The sequence below is a fragment of the Aotus nancymaae genome, unplaced genomic scaffold (genome assembly GCF_030222135.1).
Source record: "Aotus nancymaae isolate 86718 unplaced genomic scaffold, 86718_ANA_hifiasm-v0.15.2.pri h1tg000108l, whole genome shotgun sequence".
NCBI classification, from domain to species: Eukaryota; Metazoa; Chordata; class Mammalia; order Primates; family Aotidae; genus Aotus; species Aotus nancymaae.
Genome location: NW_026988523.1, coordinates 8,903,112 through 8,923,715, shown reverse-complemented (window position 1 = coordinate 8,923,715; position 20,604 = coordinate 8,903,112). Strand labels below are relative to the sequence as shown.

At 41.2% G+C, this 20,604-nt stretch overlaps 1 protein-coding gene across 1 annotated transcript in view; it reads right to left on the bottom strand.

Annotated features, from left to right (window-relative positions):
* The window catches only part of PAPPA2 (pappalysin 2), a 376,815-nt gene extending 356,946 nt beyond the window's left edge, over window positions 1–19,869 (bottom strand). The window contains exon 1 of the mRNA XM_064370884.1: window positions 19,631–19,869. The gene's annotated coding sequence lies outside the window, so the exon portion shown is untranslated. The remainder of the gene's footprint in view (window positions 1–19,630) is intronic.
* Window positions 19,870–20,604: the final 735 nt, after the last annotated feature.

Below are 20,604 nucleotides of genomic sequence, written 5' to 3'. Positions count from 1 at the left end.
TTTGGTTACATAAAATGATAGACTTGGGGCTGGGCGCGGTGGCTCATGCCTGTAATCTCAGTACTTTGGGAGGCCGAGGCGGGTGGATCATGAGGTCAAGAGATCGAGACCATCCTGGTCAACATGGTGAAACTCCGTCTCTACTAAAAATACAAAAAATTAGCTGGGCACGGTGGCGCGCGCCTGTAATCCCAGCTACTCAGGAGGCTGAGGAAGGAGATTTGCCTGAACCCAGGAGGCGGAGGTTGCGGTGAGCCGAGATCGCGCCATTGCACCCCAGCCTGGGTAACAAGATCGAAACTCCGTCTCAAAAAAAAAAAAAAAAAATAGATAGACTCATTTTTCCTGTTCATGCCAGTTGGAATTTAATGATCTTCACTTATAACCAAAAAGTCATGAGCAAAATAGTAACAATGTTCAATTGGTGACTATAGAAATGAAAACGATTGATGAGTTTAGTGACTTGCCCAAAGTATCAATGACTAAGTTGAATCTATAAGACACGTCTCCTAACTCTAAATAACAGTTCTTTCCACCATACCAAACTCTCCTCTAATAAATGCAGCTGCATTCATTATGACTGACATTTACATAGAACGCCTAAAAACCGCCATTTTTCAGTTTAGGGAAGAGAAGGATTTGGACTAACAGATTTTAGTATGACTGGGAGACTTTTCTGAATTGTGTTGAATGGCTGTCCTCTTTTCCCTCTATGCGGTGAGAATTTTTCACAGTGAAGAGAATTTCACAGTGGTGTGGCATTGTGATCAAGGGAATTAGAAAAACTCTTTATTTTGATATTAATTAGGGAATGTGTAGAGATAAAACCTTTTAAAAACATATATTCTTGTCCGGGTATGGGGTTTACACCTATAATCCCAGCACTTTGGAAGGCTGAGGCAGGCAGATCACTTTAGGTCAGGAGTTGGAAACCAGCCTGGCCAACATGGTAAAACCACATCTCTACTAAAAAAAAAAATACAAAAATTAGCCAGGCATGGTGGCACACACTGGTAGTCCAGCTACTCTGGAGGCTGAGGCAGGAGAATTGCTTGAACCCAGGAGGCAGAGGGTGCAGTGAGCCGAGATCGCAGCACTGCACTCCAGCCTGGGTGACAGGGTGAGACTCCATCTCAAAACCAAACAAACAAAACAAACAAACAAAAAAAGCATCTATCCTTGTCCAGGATCAGAGCAATGTAAGTCATAGTCTCAATTTTTTCATTAGCCCCAAATGCTGTGATTAAAACTGATTTGCCCCTTTTATTAAGTCTGCAGCAGACAATAAGCTAATTTGACAAATGGTCACCTCAGCAATGGGTAGCTGAGGAAATCTACTTCCTTAAATGAGTCATAAGTGCATGTTAAACCACTGTTTTTCTTCTGGAAACCTTGCCCTGGCCACACTAGGTGATGTCCCTGGTTGGATGTAAATTTAGATCTTTGTGAGGTAGACAGATTACTGTCTCAAAGCTGCCACACGGCATCGCTCCAGAGCCATGTCGGAGCTGCACGCACAGGAGGGCAGCACAATGGCCCTGTTGCCAAAAAGGTGCTCTGTGTGTGTGTGTGTGTGTGTGTGTGTGTGGTGTGTGTGCATGTGCTTTAAAATCTCAGCGCTTAAATCAACCAATGAAATATTCATGGAATCTAAAGTAGTGGGTAAGCTAACAGCTTCCTTATGGGAATATCAATATTCTTGGAGCCAGTCTTAATCCAATATTCAGAAAGCTTTTCTTCCTCCTTCGTCACTTTGCGTTCAGACTTATTTTCAGAAACCCTCCCCTCTTTCACAATCCTGCTCCATTAATAGGCTGGGTGGTGGCGGGTAGGCCAAGGGCAGAATGAGGTGACAAGAGGAAGGCACTGTGGCGTGGAGGTGCAGGTCTAGGAGAGAGGAGCACTGCCAGATGCAGTCACAGGTATGCCCAGGAGAGGCATTGAGGGTGGCTGCTCTGGGAAGGTAGAGTATGTGCACAGTCGGGTGACTGGCTTTAGTGTTTTTGTCTGGTCTGGTCTATAATTCCAGGTATGAACGTAGGATTTTCCTTCCTGGCAAGAGCCTGAGGGACGGATGGGGAGAGGGAAAAGGGGTAGTCCTAACTAGTGTCATGGAAGGAAATTACTGCTGGAAAAAGAAAATATTTTCCCTTCATCCATTCTCTGTGAAATGTGGGTGCCCCTCAAAAGTGAAGAAAGAGGTACAGGATGAGCATCTGTAAGGGCAGACCTTGCCCAGCAGACAGCTGGGCTCAAGTGAGCTCATGATGTCCCCTGCCTGTACCCTTCCCCACCTGGCCCTTCGAGCCTTCCCTCCGCCACTCACCACCACCTACATGCCTTCCCTTAAGGTGGGGTGGAATTCTACACTCTCCTTTCCCTGCTTAGCCTCAGCTCAGACTGCCAAAAATGGGGCCAGTTAGGATGGTGGTTTCCTGATGTGGGTACCTGTCCCTCAGGACTGGAATCAGGCCTGCCAGCTCATTTCAGGTCAGCCTGCCCAAAAGCCATGGAGCAGCCCTCTCCCTGGGGCTGCTCTGTGTTACTGAGACTTATCCAGCACTGCCCTTTCAGGTGCCCCAAGAGCTGGGGAGGCATAAAGACTTCTTGGAGACTGTTGCACAGAGCAGTACTGCCAAGCCAAGCTGGGCACGGAGGAGGCCCAGTTACAGGTTGACAGAGGTAAGTGTGGGCTGCAGGGCATGGAGAGGAGGCTGCTCTCCACACAGACCTCTCCCTGACCAGCAGGTTTCTTTCGAGCAGCAGCTGGTGAGCACCAGTGTTCAACACCAGGCTACAGAGGTTGTCAGGCAGCTGGAAACGTCACTCTGTGGCCAGGGGGAGGGGGAGAAGGGCTCTTAGCCTTGGACACTTCCCTGTGTATTTCTCTTCTACAGACTAAATCTTCAAATCTAAGCTTGTGAAAATAATTCTTTTTAAATTTTCTATACTCTAAGATTGATGTGCTGTAGATGTGGGGAATACAACAAGGACGGTCAATGTTACAAATCAGGTTATTGTATTTTACCTTGCATGCTGAAGCTTCTTGACTGCAGTGCTTGGAGAAGGGAATTTCCTAAATTCCATGCAGAAACCAAGGTACTGAAACTTTCTATAGACGCTTCAAACTTAGTAAGTATTGAATATTGTAGATGAGCGACAAGAAGAAAAGTGCAAGGAATGAACAGATTATGAGAGGACCCTCCTTTATTCCTCACATTTCTCTAAGCTAGCCTCCCTCTAAAATTACCCAGCAAATACCAACAGGAATGCCCAAGGGTCCTCAGAGCCTCCTGCCCTGGAATCACACTGTCCCCTCCCTAAAACGTCTCCCTTCCCAGGCAGTCCTCTGAGTCAGGGGGTGTGATTTCCTAGGGATGCTTACCTGCTAGCCTGGTGTGCAGAGAGTCTGCCATACAATTGTCTTCATTGCTGTGATGCTGTGAAGCCCAAAAAAGAATCACCCTGACTTTTTTTTCAATGACCTGGTGAGTCCTTAAGAGATGCTTCTCCCCACCTTCCATCTACCAAGACCTCCACAACAAAGAACAACAAGCCAAAAACCAGTTAGATCCAAAAGAGATGGTTCTAATGCTGCTGCCTTACACTCACAGAATCTGGCCCCATGCTTTAATTAGTTTACTAGCTGTGTGACCTTGGCTCTCAGTGCCTTATTTCCTCATCCTCAAAAGGGAGATAATACTATCTACCTGATAGGCTGCTGTGATAATTAAATGAGTTAACTTATTATTATTGGTGGGTCCAAAATGTTTTTTGAGTAACAAAATTCTTGTCAAGTCCCTGTGGAAAAAATATCCTCATCAGCAGATTAATGTAAAGATACTGAAACAGCCCGTCCGCCCTCAAGGCCCTATTTAACTTTGACCTTATCTCCATCCAACTTGATCCAGCCCCACCAAAGGGACATCAAAGTTTAACTCCCGTGACATAAATAGGTGACTGTGCTATAAATATGTGTACTTATAATGTCATCTGCATATATAAATATAAATGAGGACTTGGTCCTCATCCAAGACCAGCTGCAGAGGCTTCAGCAAGGGTTAAGCAAGACTATAGCCCTTAACTTTGAACTCAAGAGCAATGAACTGGGCTCAAAGGAGTGGACTGACCAGTCTCCCTGGCCATTCTCTGTTTTGCCCAATCAATGATTCAAGAACATTGTGGAACCAATACTCATGGTTAAGACACATTCTCAAACCTAATTCAGATAAAAATGAGTCCACTGTTTGAACCTACATCTGGGATCTGATGTGATGCCAGTAACTACTATAAGGCTGTGATTGTTACTCTGTAATGCACCCTACCAAATACTTCGTGTTCTTTCATTCAGTCCTCCTGACATCAGTAGGTAGATTCTATTTGTCTCCCCATTTTACTGATGAAGCAACTGAAACTAGGAAAGATTAAGTAACTTGCCCAGGGGCACACAACTAACAAGTAGCAGAGCCGGGAACCAAAGTGAGGCTTATTCAACTCCTTCTGAGTCTCTGATCTTAGCCATTACCCTTTACTCCAAATTACATCCAAGTAATTTTTTAAAGGACTTTGTTATATCAGAATATATTTCACTGGAATGGTTTTGTGAAATCATTCTGGATTCTTGACAAAGATTCCTCAATCTCTTATTGAAAATAGAGCACCTTTGATGGCTCATGACCCATAGTCTGACACATGTTGCTTCTTCTACAGTCTTTTCAATAGCAGAAGCCACTCAAAATATTCAGCTACAGTTCCTACCATGGCAATCAGGCCAGCAGTTTTCAAAACCTTACATTATGCATTGCCTAGATGGTCTAACAGCTACTTATTGAATCTCCATAATTGTTCCATGCCTTTAAAAGCAGATAACCCAGCTGTTAACTTGGGAACAGTTTGACTTCTCTGCTGTTCATTCCCTACTCACCCATACTTAAGACAGAGATCAGTCTGGGATCCTTATAGCAGTGTTTTTCAAATACGGGTTGAGCCCCCTTAGTGTGTCATAAAAATAATTTTATATGTCTAGGCCAGCATATAATTTTTGTTTATTTTTTATTGAGACGGAGTGTTGCTCTGTTGCCAGGCTGGAGTGCAGCGGTGCAATCTTGGCTCACTGCAAACTCTGCCTCCCGGGTTCAGGCAATTCTCCTGCCTCAGCCTCCCGAGTAGCTGGGACTATAGGCACGTGCCACCATGTCCTGCTAATTTTTGTATTTTTAGTAGAGATGGGGCTATGTTGGCCAGGATGGTCACGATCTCCTGACTTCGTGATCTGCCCACCTCCACCTCCCAAATTGCTGGCATTACAGGCATGACGCACCGCGCCCAGCCATAATTTTTAATTAAACCAAATAGTATAGAGAATGGAGTATATCACATGAATTTAGAGTAAGCAGTGTTACATGAAACTTATTTTATGTATGCATGTGTGTAATAATGGATCATAACATAAAATGCGTATTTTGTTATCATGAGTAAAACTGTTTGAAAGCCCTGGTTTTACAATTTTAGCCTCACATCCCCCAATTCTTGAGCCTTCAAAGGAAAGTATGAGCATGCAGAAAGGTCACAAGAAATGAAGCGCAATGAGACTATGATCCTGGGAGGAAGTGGGGTGGTAGATTTTGGTTGTAGAAATAAAGGAATCAAAAACTGTCTTTTTCATGTAGAACTGATTTCTTTTCCTGAGAACAGTTTGATGAGATTGAAAGGGTGTCTCTTTGCAGCTTCCCTTGAAAGGCTAAACAGGATGAGAAAAGTGTCCAGGAAACACAGGGATTGCTTAAGCATGACCATGGCTCATGTAAAAGTTCTTGTGCAACTATTTAGAGGATTTTGAGGTCCTGGTGCCTCACCAACATGTCATCAAGGCCAAGAGCACATGACCCCAGCTTTCTCCAGGAAGATATCCAAGTGCAAACAGAAGGACAATAGACTACTGATTTCAAACTGGTTTCATATCAGAGTCTTTTCTAAAAATACAAATTTCTGGATGTCTACCTTATACATATAGAATCATAACCTCTAAGGAAGAACCTAGGAATCTGCCACTGTTAAAATCTTTCTAAGTGATGCTGATAAAATCATCCTAGTCATGGTTCCAAAACTGGCAGTTGAGCCAGGAAATCAATTGAAATGAAAAGCCCTCTTGAAGTGAGGGTCCAAAGTGCTGGTTTTGCATTTTGGCAATTGAGAACAATTGTACTAGTGGCCCAGAGTTCTTGAGTCTAGGCAGGAGTGCAGGACAGATCCTTCATACTCTCTTGCTACTGACCTGGCCTACTCAGACTCCATCTCTGACACTGTCCCATTACAATAAAACAAGTAGCCTAGAAATATGACTAAAAATGACAGTAACCATCTGTTTTCCTTATCATGGTGGAGACATGAGCTTTAGCTCTTGGATTAGGATCACAGGTATGACAGAGAACAAAACGTATTTAGTCAGCAATAAACACTGGGATTCCTCTGTGTGCCAGACACACAAGGTCTCTGTTCTCGTGGAACACACATTCCAGACAAGAAACCCAGATGCTTGCTGATTTTTTTTTTGAACCACATTTTACATCACTAAGGGCTTAGACATTGGAGTATTGGTAGGAGAGAGACAGAGGCTTTCTTGAGACTGGATTTTCAATATTTTCCCTCCTCTAACTCTTCTAAAAGGATGCTGTGTGGTAATCAGAAAAGATATCAGGGGCATGTAAAATGATCCAACTTTATAAAATAGTCTTTGCTCCAAATTTACAAAAGCCTTTTAAAGTCACAGCGCCGAATAACTACAGTAACTCAGAAAAGCCAGTGCCCTACTAATATTGAAAAATTGCACACTGCCTGCAAGCCTAGTAATCATTCTTGGTTTCTGTTTCCCATTCTCATCATAGGTATCAGTTAGGTGTCTCAGTGGAGATCATTCAGCTCCTTCCCTTTTAACATTTCACCACTTCAATTTTTCAGACTTTCTAAATTAAGTGGATGAATGGCCATGACTCTTTCCCTCCTCCCCAAACCACTTCTCCCTCCCATCCTCCAAAAACCAAAGCAAAAGAACAACCTAAAATGGCTAATCTCTATTTAAAAAAATATAAAATGTTGGGTTATTTTCTTGCCCAGCCAAGATATTACTGGATGACATTTTTCAATTATTTAACTTGTCTGGGGGATTTTTAGAAAGTAAATATGTCTGGCAATTTTTTCCCATTTCCTGTCCTGGAGGACTCCGTAAGGACAGAAACGTCTCTAGCCAGGGTTATTCCCAGGTATCAGGAGGACAAAGTGAAAGCACATAGGGTTTTCAGTGCTTACTAAAAGAGGTAGCCCTCTCTCCTGTAAGGATGCACTGAGGCCAGTAACAACGGATGCTGGGCCAAGAGCAGAGAATCTGGGCTTTTTCTTTTCAGTAGCACTCCATTAAAAACTCCTCACCTATGCTAGGCTTTTGTGTATTTGTAAGCCAAATTATACTCATCCACACACATATGTAATCATCCATTCATTTGACAAATATTTATTGAGCACCTACTCTGTGCCAGCTCAGAGCAAATGACAGTATGGCTTTCTCACCATGGGAAACCTATTGCACTTATTTTAGATGAGCCATGTAACCCAGGAACAGTTTTACAGCATAGCATTTGTGTACTGTGCTTGCTGTATAATTTCATTCTGTGTTAATTTTCAATATAGAAAATATTAAAAATACAAAAAAAAATAGAAGAAAACAAAATTTCTCTTAATACCACCAACAAGCAATGACGACCATTTATGTTTGGTTATATTTTCTTCCATTTTTGTATTTAGTTTTAATTTTAGTTGCTTTATAAAGACGTATCCATACTGTACATACAATTTTATATGTTGCTCGTTTTCCCCACTTATCAACAGCCTATAATTTTTCCCAGTAATAATTTCTGGGACTTGAAGACACAAGTATTTCTAGAGCCATGACAAGTCACTGAATAGTTCCTATGGCTTCTTCATTCACAATTGAGGTTTGAAAATAACCATATCGTCTGGTAGCCTCTCTCTCACATTTTTATGATACACAAATTTAAGGAGTTGGCAATTTTAGCTTATATATGAAGCAATGTAACAATTATGGAACTTGTAGTAAGTGTGTAAGTCTTGGATAGAAACTAAATGTCCTTATTTCCCTCTAATCGCTGAAGTCTCCTGCTGGACATCCTTTTAAATTTCACAGCACCATTTCCTGCTCGACTCTGTAGTCTCCAAGTGGGCACTGCCATCACCACCTTTGTGCCCACAATATCTGATAGAGTATGGCAGAGACCATGGAATCACCAAACATCCAGCTGCTTTCCCACATTTCCCTGTCCTTTTGCAGTTAGGCAGCCATATGGCCAGTGCTGGTCAATGAGCTATGGATGGGAAGGATGTGTGTCACTTCCAGGCCAGAACATAGAAGAGCCAATGTGGAGCTCTTGAGGTGTCTCTCTGATTAAGAAGGTTATGTGTTCCAGATAGTAACAATCAAAAAATAGTAGCACCTTCATCAACCTAGGACCCCAAGTGACTGAGGTAATAAAGCCCCCACCAACTTACCTTGGACATGAAAAGTAAGCAAAAAATAAGTCAATGGGAATTGACACTTACTTGTTACTGCATCATAACATGGCCTATTCTTACTACTTGACATAGCTTTTAGGGAAATCATTTAAAAGAATGAACTAAAACATTTTTATCTATAGCCAACACCCTCTATAGAAATCAGACATAAGGTAAATAGAAGTAATACATACTTTACTGTGTTCAGTATTTCTAGATTTACTTATGGCCACCTGTTCCAAAAATTCCATCAAATATCAGAAGTCTATGGTTGATACAGCTTAGGCTCACTGGATGATTCACCTACTTACTACTCTGATCCTAAGCATGACACATATGCAGAAGTAGGTAAAATACAATGAGATTGGAAAATATACAAAAGACTGGAACAGAAATCTCACCAAAGAAGAAATAATAAACAAGCATTTGAAAAGATGTTCAACATCATATATCATTCAGGAACTGCAAATTAAAACAGCAGTGAGATACCACTGCATACCTATTCAAATGACTAAAATTCAAAACACTGATAATGCCAGATGCTGGTAAGCATGAGGAGCAATAGGAGTACTCATTCATTGCTGGTAGGAATACAAAATGGTACAGCCACTTTGGAAAACAGTTTGGAAGCTTCTGATAAAACTAAACATACTCTTACTATATGATCCAGCAATCACATTTTTTGGTATTTACCCAAATGAGTGGAAAACTTACGTCTACACAAAAATGGGCATACAGTTGTTTATAACACCTTTTTTCACAATTGCCAAAATTTCCCAGCAACCAGGATATCTTTCAGTAAGGGAATATTATTCAGCACTAAAAAAGAAATGAGCTATCAAGCCATAAAAAACATGAAGGAAACTTAAATGCATGTTACTAAGTGAAAAAAAGTCAATCTGAAAAGGCTGTATGTAGGTTGTGTGATCCCAATTATATGACATTCTAGAAAAGGCAAAACTATACAGTAAAATAATGAGTGGTGGTCAGGGGTTAAAAGGAGGAAATGAATAGGTGGAGCATAGAGGATTTTTAAGGCAGTGAAACTATTCTGTAGGATACTATGATTGGGGATACATGTCATTATGTATTTCAAAATCCATAGAATGTACAGCACAAAAAGTGAACCCTAATGTTAACTATGGACTTTGTGTGATAATGATGTGTCATTGTAGGCTCATCAACTGTAACAAATGTTTTGCTCTGGGGTGAAATGCTGACAGTAAGAGAACTGGTATGTATGTGGGGAAAGGGAGTATATGGGAAATCTTTGTACCTTATACTCAATTTCTCTATTAATGTAAAACTACTCTAGAAAATAAAGTTTATTTGAAATTTTTGAAACAAAAATCACAAAAAGTAGAGGCAAATGCAGAGAGAAAATTTAAAAATGTAACCCTTAGTAATCATATTGGTGGCAGTAGTACTAATATTACTGCTCTGAGCCTGTTAGGTTTGTAAAAACTTATCAAACAAAATTTGTATTGGAAGTTTCAAAACAGCTCATAAGTTATTTTCTCTCTAAAAATATATAGGTATTTCCTAGCTCTGTCCACTAAAAAGATATGGAAACAACGATCAACACCATAGGGCTAAACATACTTGGTGCCTAGATTGTGGTTTCTAAGTACCATTTCCCATTAAAATAAACCAGGGATTCTTGAAGAAATGGCAGATTCCATATTTGGGGCTGAAAATATATAAGATAAGCCTAGCCTGACTTGTCATATCAGATAGCAAAGAAGCTATCCATCTGGATTCTTAGCAAAGATCCCTCAATCTCTTCTTATTGAAATTAAATAGCCATGGGATGGAAAATAAAAAGCCAATGAGGATCACATGAAAAAGATTCAAATGCCAATGAAAAAAGTTCTCATTGGCCAAAGATAGGACAAATTGAGTTGCATAAAGATAATGATTACAATGGCTTGAAACCCACCAAATATGTTGAATACGTATAGAAACACATAGATACATGAGTTTCTAATAATTAAGATAAAAATTAATCTTTGGAGAATTAATGGGAAACATTTAATACCTTGAAAACAATTGAATAAAAGAATCAAGCCTTTATTGGCCTTTCCTATATGAATTGTTTAACACTGATAAATCAAATAATAGATGAAGAGATGCATCTTTTCACAAAAACAGTTCAACAAATAAGCAGAAAAGAAATACTATGCTATAATATTCTGCAGCCCACAATAAATTAATGGATCTAGGCATTGAGCAATCAATATCTGCCAAGTACAAAGAGAGACAACCAGACATTATGTACTTTCTTATGTGCCGCCCATATCTTTGCCAAAGAGACAGACTCTGAGTTTCATCAAGCCTTCAAATCCAGCTGCCAGTTCTCAGGAAATACAGAGGCTGGAGGAACATGCTGAACCACATCAGCAGTGTGCAATCAGCAACATCCGACATACAAGAAACTCTACAGGTCAAATGCCCTGAGTAACACACGTTGTACAGAAAATTGAAGTTTGGAGGGGAAAACTGTAGGTTTAAAGAGATGTAAAGGATATATCAAAAATTTTTAAATAGATAAAACTAAACTATAGTGTTTGGGATGTCACTTGGGTGGTAAAACCACAACTAAAGTTGTGGTGGAAGAAACTGATTTTTTATGGAAGTCAGTATAATTGTTACTTTTATGGGGAGGGAGGCAGTTGCAATTGGGACAGGTGCATGGAGGGCTTCTGACTTGGCTGACCAAGTTCTGTTTGTTTATCTTGATGATGGTTCACAGAGTGCTTGCCTTATAGCAATCCATTAAGCTCTACACTTGTTTTGTTTGGTTTTCTGTATTTGTGTTTTATTTTATAATTTTTTAAAAAAGAATTTAAACTTTAAAACACACAGACACACACCGTGAGTTGGAGTCTGTGGAGAAGCTTCACAGAGGTAGTATAGCCTGAACTCAGTCTTAAATGGCAAAGCGAAAGAGTTGGGAATGAAAAATTTAATTGACTTAGAGGCAAAGAAGTCCCTCTTCTCATCCTTCTGGCAGCAGCACGTCAAATACCTCAGGCCCAAGCCAGTCAAGCTCAGAATCCACCGTAATTTTCCTCCACTGAGCTTTTTCACTGCCCCAATAGGGGTTCTTGTTGTACCAAGTAACAAACACTTTCCTTCCCATGTTCTTCTTGATTTAAGGCATGAATCCCACTCGAAGAGCCGTATCACAAGCTATCACCGACTATCTGTAAAAGCTGAAGAAGCCAAACCCTGGATCCTAGAATCAATGGCTCCCTCACATTCTGAGGATGTGCTATTTGACCTGAGAAGCCACTGGGGACTTAGAACCAAACCATGGGGCCAGCTCTTGCTCTCTTTCAACCTAAAACTTAGAAAAAAAAAATCCACTGACCCGAAGCAGTGGTCCCCAGATTAGAAATCAGCCCCAGCCACGATTAGAGGAGACGCCACTTGGAGGAGGCTGGCCCAAAGCTGATAAGCACAAAGTATTCTTGGAATTGTTGTGTTGTTTTTAAAATGATGGTGTTTTTATTTCATATTTTTGTTGCTTCTTGTCCATTTTCACTGGGAGTTCAGTATTTCTCTAAATTTTCTTTTTGGTTGCCCTCAGGGAGATGGGGCCTTTCTTCAGGAAAGCATTCTTTCCTCCAATTAGTTCTATTTTCTATTTTTCTTCTTTAGGAGTGTTCCACACAGCCTAGAGTCAGCCTAACTTCTGGCTGGTGTCTACTGGCCTGATCATTCCTCTCCCCTGACTTGAGAACACATCCTTCTGATCTGCCTTTCCAGCTTTTAGGTCTAGAAAGGCTAGGTGAAATATGTGGATGGATGTGGAGTCATCTTCACCAGGAACTAAGGGAAGGAGACTGTTTTACACAACTGTGCACTGAGGCAAGGACAGAGGTGAGAATCCTTACCTTTTTGTTCATGTGGCTTCTGATAAGCAGGGAAAATAACTGAAAATGGATGCCCACCAGGGGCAAAATGAGAATCAGCACAAGTTGTTTATTCTCAGTGTCCAGAGTCCCTGGCTCAATTCTGTGGTTGCATGAGTGAGCTCCACAAGTAAACCCCAGACCTTCACCACTGAGAACCTTCTTGCTTGGTGATGGAGGCAGGTGATTTTCATTGACATATTAGTGTGAATTTCTGTTATTATTTGCATTTGGAGATTTAACTAAACTGAACACTCTGTTTCCTGTTACAGAAATTCCATCACATTTTCTGGACGGTATTTTGGAAGACAAGTCCCTTCCTCAATCCCTTAAAAATCCCTATCAAGTTGCTGGCAGCTTCCTCTGCAGAGGCATGTAAGGAGTATCAGCATGGAATGAGAACCAGTGGCCAGTAGTACACATTTCAGCTCACAATACACATTTCACATGTTAGAGTGAGCAAAGAGCTCAGGAAGCCATGTGTTTGTGGCCCTGGAACATGTACTGTGGGCTGTGGTGAAGTGTCTGATGCATCCCAGATGACAAATGCTGTGGACTCCTGTTGGGGGGCGGGGTGTGAAGTGTCTTGGACCCTCCCGTGTCTGGGAGGTGAGAGCAGAGTCATGCTATAAAACAATCCAGAACTTTGGCCCAATGGATGTTATCAAAAGCAGTCACTCAGGCCAGTTGCCAAGAAATACTATAGTCAGGTTTCTTTGCCTTTTCTAGTGGGAGCTGTTTTCCCCGGCTGGACAAAAGTACGCAATTGCTCACTTAATTCTTTAAGACAGTAGCCACTTCCCGAGACACCACCCAAGCTGAGGTCCCCATTTCTGCCCAAGGTGCTGTTAATCCTGGGCCATTTTCCATATTCCACTTGCAGACATGTTGGTGGGGTGCTAGAGGGGTGTGTGTGTTACAGTATGTATCTAGATTTCATGCTCAGCAGCACCCCACCTACTCCCTCTCCCAGAAACAGAAGAGAAAGCAAGGTAAGGGAGAGAAGAAGGGACTAGTGCATTCAATAGATACCAGAGTGATCAGAAACTGTTCTTTCTGATAGAAAAGTATTTTTCCAACAGTTAGGCTTAAGAGAAAGCCACAAAGACCTGAGGAAGGAGAAGCATTGCCTTACTCAAAAGACTTGGGCTTATCAAGGAAATTGAAGCAGCAAAAAATGTTATCGAGACAAATTCTGTTCCTTTCATGTTGGCTGCCACCATCCAAGCAACTGAGTGTATGAACACATTGCCAATATTTGGAGGCAGGATGGGATGGCAGTTAGCAACAGAGCTTGAAGTTGGGAATTCCGGGCTTGAATCCTGATTCTTCCAGCTCTTACAAGTTATTAAAATCTGGTGAGCTTTTAATGAAATAATGCATTTGAATTGCCAAAAACAGTACCAGACAAGTAGTATATGTTCCATAAACATAGTATTCTTATTTATTAAGATCATGCTTTTTAAAGGATGTATGTCCCAAAGTACCCTACGAAGAGAAACCCTAGCAGGGGATCAACATTCCTCTTTCAGGGAAACTCTTCTTGAGAAAGGGCACACCTGGAGGCAGGAGGGGCAAGGAGGCAGGTACCTAAGTGGCCAAATCAACCCCTGTATCCAATGAGCTATCAGCTCTTAAAATCAATATGCACCTTCATGTGAAGGATGAGTGGGCACGAGGGATACAGAGAGGGCCCTGTGCAGAAGATGCTGCACTCACTCACATCTTCCTCTGATCTCCCTGATTATTTCCATGCCCACCTCACATGCAGGAGAGCTGGAGCCAAACTAGGTGAGTGAACCTCCCCAATCACTTTCCCAGTGCTTAGCTAGGAGGAATAAAGAAGAGATGAAACTGTACACCTGGAAAGGTATCCATAAAGAGTTGGCAATGAGAATTTGCTCAGTTGATTGACATGGCTGCCTTTCAAACTAATACCCCCTCCCTAATTATGGGTGGACCTAAAAGCCGTGAGTTCTAATGAGCAGATTTGCTTTTCCTGGTGCTGGTTAAAGACCCAAATGCTCTTCCCACATCAACAAAGCCCCTAACTGAGTACAAAGGAAAAACTCAGTCTGAAGCTCTCCTATTAAAAGCATTTTGAGGGAGGAATGCGGGGGCCCAGAGACATTCAGGATGGAAGAATCTCAGAGGCCTGTGTTAAACATCACCTTCCTCTCTGGTGCTTACTCACATAGTCCAAATGTGAATTCAGCAAAACTAAGCGACTTGAATCCACAAACCTTGAGATAAATGGAGTTCTGAAATAGTGCTCCTTTTTGGATTGTCCCCATCTGTCGCATTTTGTCCACTTTATGATGGGCACCCTTGATCTCACACCCCTTGCTGCATCTCACTCTCCCCAGCCAGCCCCTCTTAGGTCTCTGCATGCAAATGCTATTCTTCATATATTCATCAAATCCACTGTACAGAAAGTGTCTTGATTTAATCTGCATTTTCAGCACCTAATACAGTTCCTGGTACATTGCAGTGGTTCCACAAATACTCATCAAACAGATTCACGAAGCACCAATTATGTGTCTAGTGTCTCAGTTGTGAGGCATAATTGAGAAAGAGGTTTGTACTGAAGTGCCAACACCTAGCTCCCCAAATTAGTGACTTTGTAAACTGACAGGTGAGAATAGGAAGTATAACTTGGGACCATTTGTGAAACAAAGTGAAGTTAGCAGGCTCCACTGAGAATTGAACCCATCACTTTAGCCTCACTAGCACCTGGCCCTATCAACTGACTAAATGAGGAATCCACTGCCCCTGATTCAAAAAACAGCTGAGGTGATAGGACTCTCTTCCTTGCCCCAGAACCCATCTTCATTACAAAGAGAGTCTTCCAAATGCGAAAGCAGCTTCTCAAAGTTCACATGGGGAAGCTGAAGTTGACCTCCCACAAGGCAAGTGCTGTTCTCTATTTCCAACTAATGTGATGTGCCGGCACTTCTAACAATGAGAATAAAAACTCAGGGAGAAAGATCTGAAAAGGAGGAGTAAAGCTCCTCAGATTGCTTGAACTTACAATCGTGTGTCACATAACGTTTCTGTCAACGATGGACTGCATAAATGACAGTGGTCCCATAAGATTACAAAATTGTATTGTTACTCTGCCTTTTCTATGTTTGGAGATCTTTAAATACACAAATACCATTGTGTTGCAGTTGCCTACAGTATTCAGTACAGCATCATGCTGTACAGGTTTGTAGGAGCGACAGGTTACGCCATAAAGCCTAGGTGAATAGGCTATACAGAGTAGGTTTGTGTAACTGCACCCATGATGTTCACGTGACGATGAAATCATCTAACAATGCATTTCTCAGAACACTTTTCCATCATTAAGCGATACATGACAGTATTGCAGAATGGCTGGACCTCCAATAAGGTCTCAGAGCTACAAAATACGACTTAGGATTTCTACACAAAACAGGTGCGCCTAACCAGAATTTCACTGTGGAGTCCTGGAGGGAAGTTGCCTTTAACTCTGGAAACTCTTTTTCTTACTCATGTTGCAGGGAATTTTTGGCTTTCTAAGATGACAAACCCCTTTTTCCCTAATTCGACCTTCAGTCTGTGCTGTGACAGATACACAGGGCCACCCCCAGTGGGGTTCATAGCATGGCAAACCACACTGTTGTTCTCTGCATCTAGAAAGCCTTCATACCTCTCTCTGCTGCACAGACTCTGATTCATTCAAGGCTCATTCTCTCCCTGAGACCTTCCCTGATTTCTAAAGCACTCATAAGATTCCTCTTTTTTAACTCCCGGTAATATATAAGCATGGTCCTCTTTATCATATCATTTGGAACTTAGTATCTTTTCATCTCACATAATATACTATTATTAATATTTAATATAACTTGCTTGACCCAGGAAGGCCTGAATGTACCTGGAGGTAACTATTCATAAATTAGAATTGGAAGGGCCCTAGCCAATCAGATGACGGTGCTTGACATTTTATCATTAGAAGTATAGAAAGAGAATCACAAATGACTGGACATTACTCACTCAGTCCAACCTCTTGCCTAGGGCAAGAATCCATCTACAGCAGCTTGGCCAATGTTTATTTGGCCTTTGCAGCAATTTTTCCAATTACAAAAAGTTTATTTTCTTTGCAATAATCCAATCCCATATAGGACCTCATTAAGCTTCTATATGAAGTTTCTATATAGAAAATAATTCTTCAAGTTTAAAAATTAAAGATAATACACTTCAGCAGTGATAACATGTTAAACATGCACACATTATCTGTCACTTAGACCTAATTCTGCATGCTGCCTAACATATTTTTTAAAACCTAAGGCATTTAATAGATAACTAATTTATAGATAACTAAGAAAAAGTGGAGCATTCTCATAGGCGAATGAATAAAAGGTCTGATAAGACAGCTTATAAGAGTTGTGACATACAGGAACAGAAAACCAGACACACTCGTTCTCACAAGAGGAAACTAAATGATGACAACATGGACACATAGAGGGGAACACACACTGGGGCCTATTGGAGGGTGGAGAGTGGCAGGAGGGAGACGATTGGGAAAATAACTAATGGGTACTAGGCTTAATACCTGTGTGATGAAATAATCTGTGCAACAAACCCCATGACACCAGTTTACCTATATAACAAGCCTGCACATGTACTCCTGAGCTTAAAAGTTAAAAATGAAAAAGAATGGCATGGGTCAGGATAGGCATGAGATTACAGTAGAAAAGAAACAATGAAAAAGGTAATTTTGTATTAAATATTAAAATATGAGTTAAATTTCAGAGTTTTTGCAGCTTTTGAAAACAAACGGGTGATATATGTGCCGAATAAATACAGGAAAAACTGTATCTAATCTAACAAGTAATCAAATAAACATTGTCACCTGTTAACTTGGACAACCACTGTGAAAAATAAAAATAGCCAGTATAGGCAGACTTGTGAAATAGGGTCTCCCATTCACTACTGGTGAGAGCAAAAGTTGTTTCAGTCTTCTGGAAATGATTTGCATGTGTGTCATGACTCTCCATACCCTTTTAACCAGTCATTTTGCTTTTTGAAGTTTATCCTAAGAAAATAACCAAAGAAGCAGACAAAGATGTATATATAAGGATGTTCATTCAAGTGACATTTACCACAGCAAAAAACTGAAAACAACCTACATGTACCCCAAAAAAATGGGAAGGAAGAAAATATATCATGGCACATCCATGTAATAGAATGCTACAAACATAGAACACCATGTTTTGGAAATTATTTTATGTCTTGGGAAATAGCAAATATTCAATTTTAAGTGAAAATGCAAGATTATAAAATTATATGTACATTAGAAGCCTACTTTTATTTAAAAATATGAATAATTCAAAGTGAAAATACCTAGTCTCAGCTATCCAGTGATAACCATTGCATATGAATGTTGGGATCATGGATTGTTTAATATTTTCTTCATATTTTTCTGCATAGTTCTAATTTTCTACAGTAACTTCTGTTATTTTTATAATTAAAAAATTATTTATGTAATTTGGAGTGCTTTATAGCGAATTAGTTAAGAAGAAACTCTTCAAATCCCAGTTAGCTATGGCAGTGTTTAGCAGTGACTATGTAGAGAGTCACGACCAGCACCGGGGTACTGCCCAAGCAAAGAGCTGGTGACAGTTACAGTTTGGGGAAAAAGTATCTTTTCATCTTTGTATCCCCAACACTCAATATGGTACCCCATCAGGATAAGATACATTTTTATTTTGAGACAGAGTTTTGCTCTTGTTGCCTAGACTGGAGTGCAATGGTGTGATCTCAGCTCACCATAACCTCTGCCTCCCGGGTTCAAGCAATTCTCCTGCCTCAGCCTCCCGAGTAGCTGGGATTACAGGCACGCACCACCATGCCCAGCTAATTTTGTGTTTTTAGTGGAGATAGGGTTTCTTCATGTTGGTCAGGTTGGTCTCAAACTCCCAGCCTCAGGTGATCCACCTGCCTCAGCCTCCCAAAGTACTGGGATTACAGGTGTGAACCACTGTACCCAGCCCAAATACATAATTTACAGGGCCTCGTGCAAAATAAAAATCAGAACTTCTTGTTTGAAAAATATTACAAATTTCAAGATGGGAATAGTGCATTGAACCAAACACAGGGCCCTCCTAAGTGTAAGGCCCTTTGTGACTACACGGATCCCACACCGATGAAGTGGGCCACACATTGTAGGTGCTCAATAAATATTTGTTGAAAAGAAAGAAAGAATGAGTAGATAGAAGAAACACAAACACGAACTTCTCAAAGGTGCCCAACGGCAAAACCAGACTCAACAAGATTTGAAATTATGGGAGTGTCCTATACTCTAGAGGTTAAATTTTTAAAAAGAAGAAATTATGGGAGAGTATGAGGTCATACACATAAGAAATCACACTTCCAGAATTTTCTCAGACAGTCTATATTCAAACTACACTGTCCTGTTGTCCTCAAAAATATATCTGTTAGCTCATAGTCCACAGTTTCTATTTTTGACCTGGACAACATAATCAGTGCATCTACAGAAGAAATAAATATTATCACTTCTGTCTGTTCCAATAAGATATTTGGCTCAATTATATCCTCCCACACTGCTTTCCCCTCAACCTGCTTTTCCTCTCATAACCCTCTCTAAGCTTAGCAATAGAACTCTCCCTACCCATCCTTTCCTTCCTGCACCCCACACACACCCATCCTCAGCACTCCCTCTGCCTTTAATGCCAGCCAAGCAGACACTGAACACGAGAAGGTGTCTGCAGAGGATGTGAATAACCCTCATCCTAATCCACTCCATGGTCTTCCTGCACAGGCCCGGATGAGGCCCAGGAGAACTGGAGTTGCCAGCTCATAGAAGCAGTTGCAGCCTGAAAGAAGACCAGGCAGCCAAAGGTTGTCACTTATCAAAGAAAAATGAGACAATTTGTTACAATTTATTAGACTGGGGAAACTGAGCCATTAAGTGGGATCCTGACCCTTGGATGGGAACAATGATGCTAAAGGGATGCTTATCCCCAATTACAGGGTTGTGTCCCAGCCCTCTGATGCCAAAAGAATATAAAAAGTCTAACACTCCCCTGCACAAGCCAAATTAGCAAACGTCTAGCATCTTGTTCAGTCAGTGGACATGCTATGGTAATAATGACACCCCCAATACATACCAAGTGTTTTGCTCCTTAATCACTGCCACAGACCATATGCTTTTGATACTGGTGGGCTTGGGGAGGTCCCCAAACAGCAGTAGGACCTCAACCCTGGCCGGCGTTCAGGCTCTTGATACTGTTGTGAGAAGGAATTCAAGGATGAGTTGGAAAATAGTAAAAGTGCAGAGATGTATCACAAAGCAAAAAATACACACTCAAGAAAAGGGAGTGTGTGTCTGCTCAAGAGAGAGAGTCATGCCCAGTGGGGTTCAGGACTTCTATCTATATGAGTTTCTTTAACCAAGGGGTGGAATATTCATGAAGATTCCTCAGAAAAGATGAGCATTTCCTGGAACTGTGGTAACACCCATTTTTACATCAATTTGGGTGTTCCCAGACTATCACGGCACTGGTGAATGTGTGATTTGTTACGTTAATGAACATATAATGAGGTTATAGGTGAAACCCACATCAAATCAAGCACCATATTGGGTCCAGCTGATCTTAGCCAGCTTGGACTACATTTGGTTTTCAGGGTCTTATCAACCCCTAGTTTATGCAGCTATTTCAAAAGTTTCCTTTTGCTAGTCAAGTGCAACTGCTGCCTGGAATTTTCTATTCTCTTGCTACCACCCGGTATTACCACTTGGTCCTTACAAGGACCTGTGATGTAAGATATGACAAGGATGACAATCCCAGTTTGTATTTTAGGAAACTGAAACCTCAAGAGGTGAAGTGAGGTCTGGCAACGTGGCTCATGCCTATAATCCTAGCACTTTAGAAGGCTGCGACAGGAGAATCACTTGAGCTCAGGAGCGAAGATTAGCCTGGGCAACATAAGGAGAGCCCATCTCTACAAAAGATTTAAAAATTAACCAGGTGTGGTGGTGTTTGCCTGTGGTTCCAACTACTAAGAAGGCTGAAGTGGGAAGATTGCTTGAACCTGGGAGATCAAGCCTGCAATCACACCACTAACTCCAGCCTGGAAGACA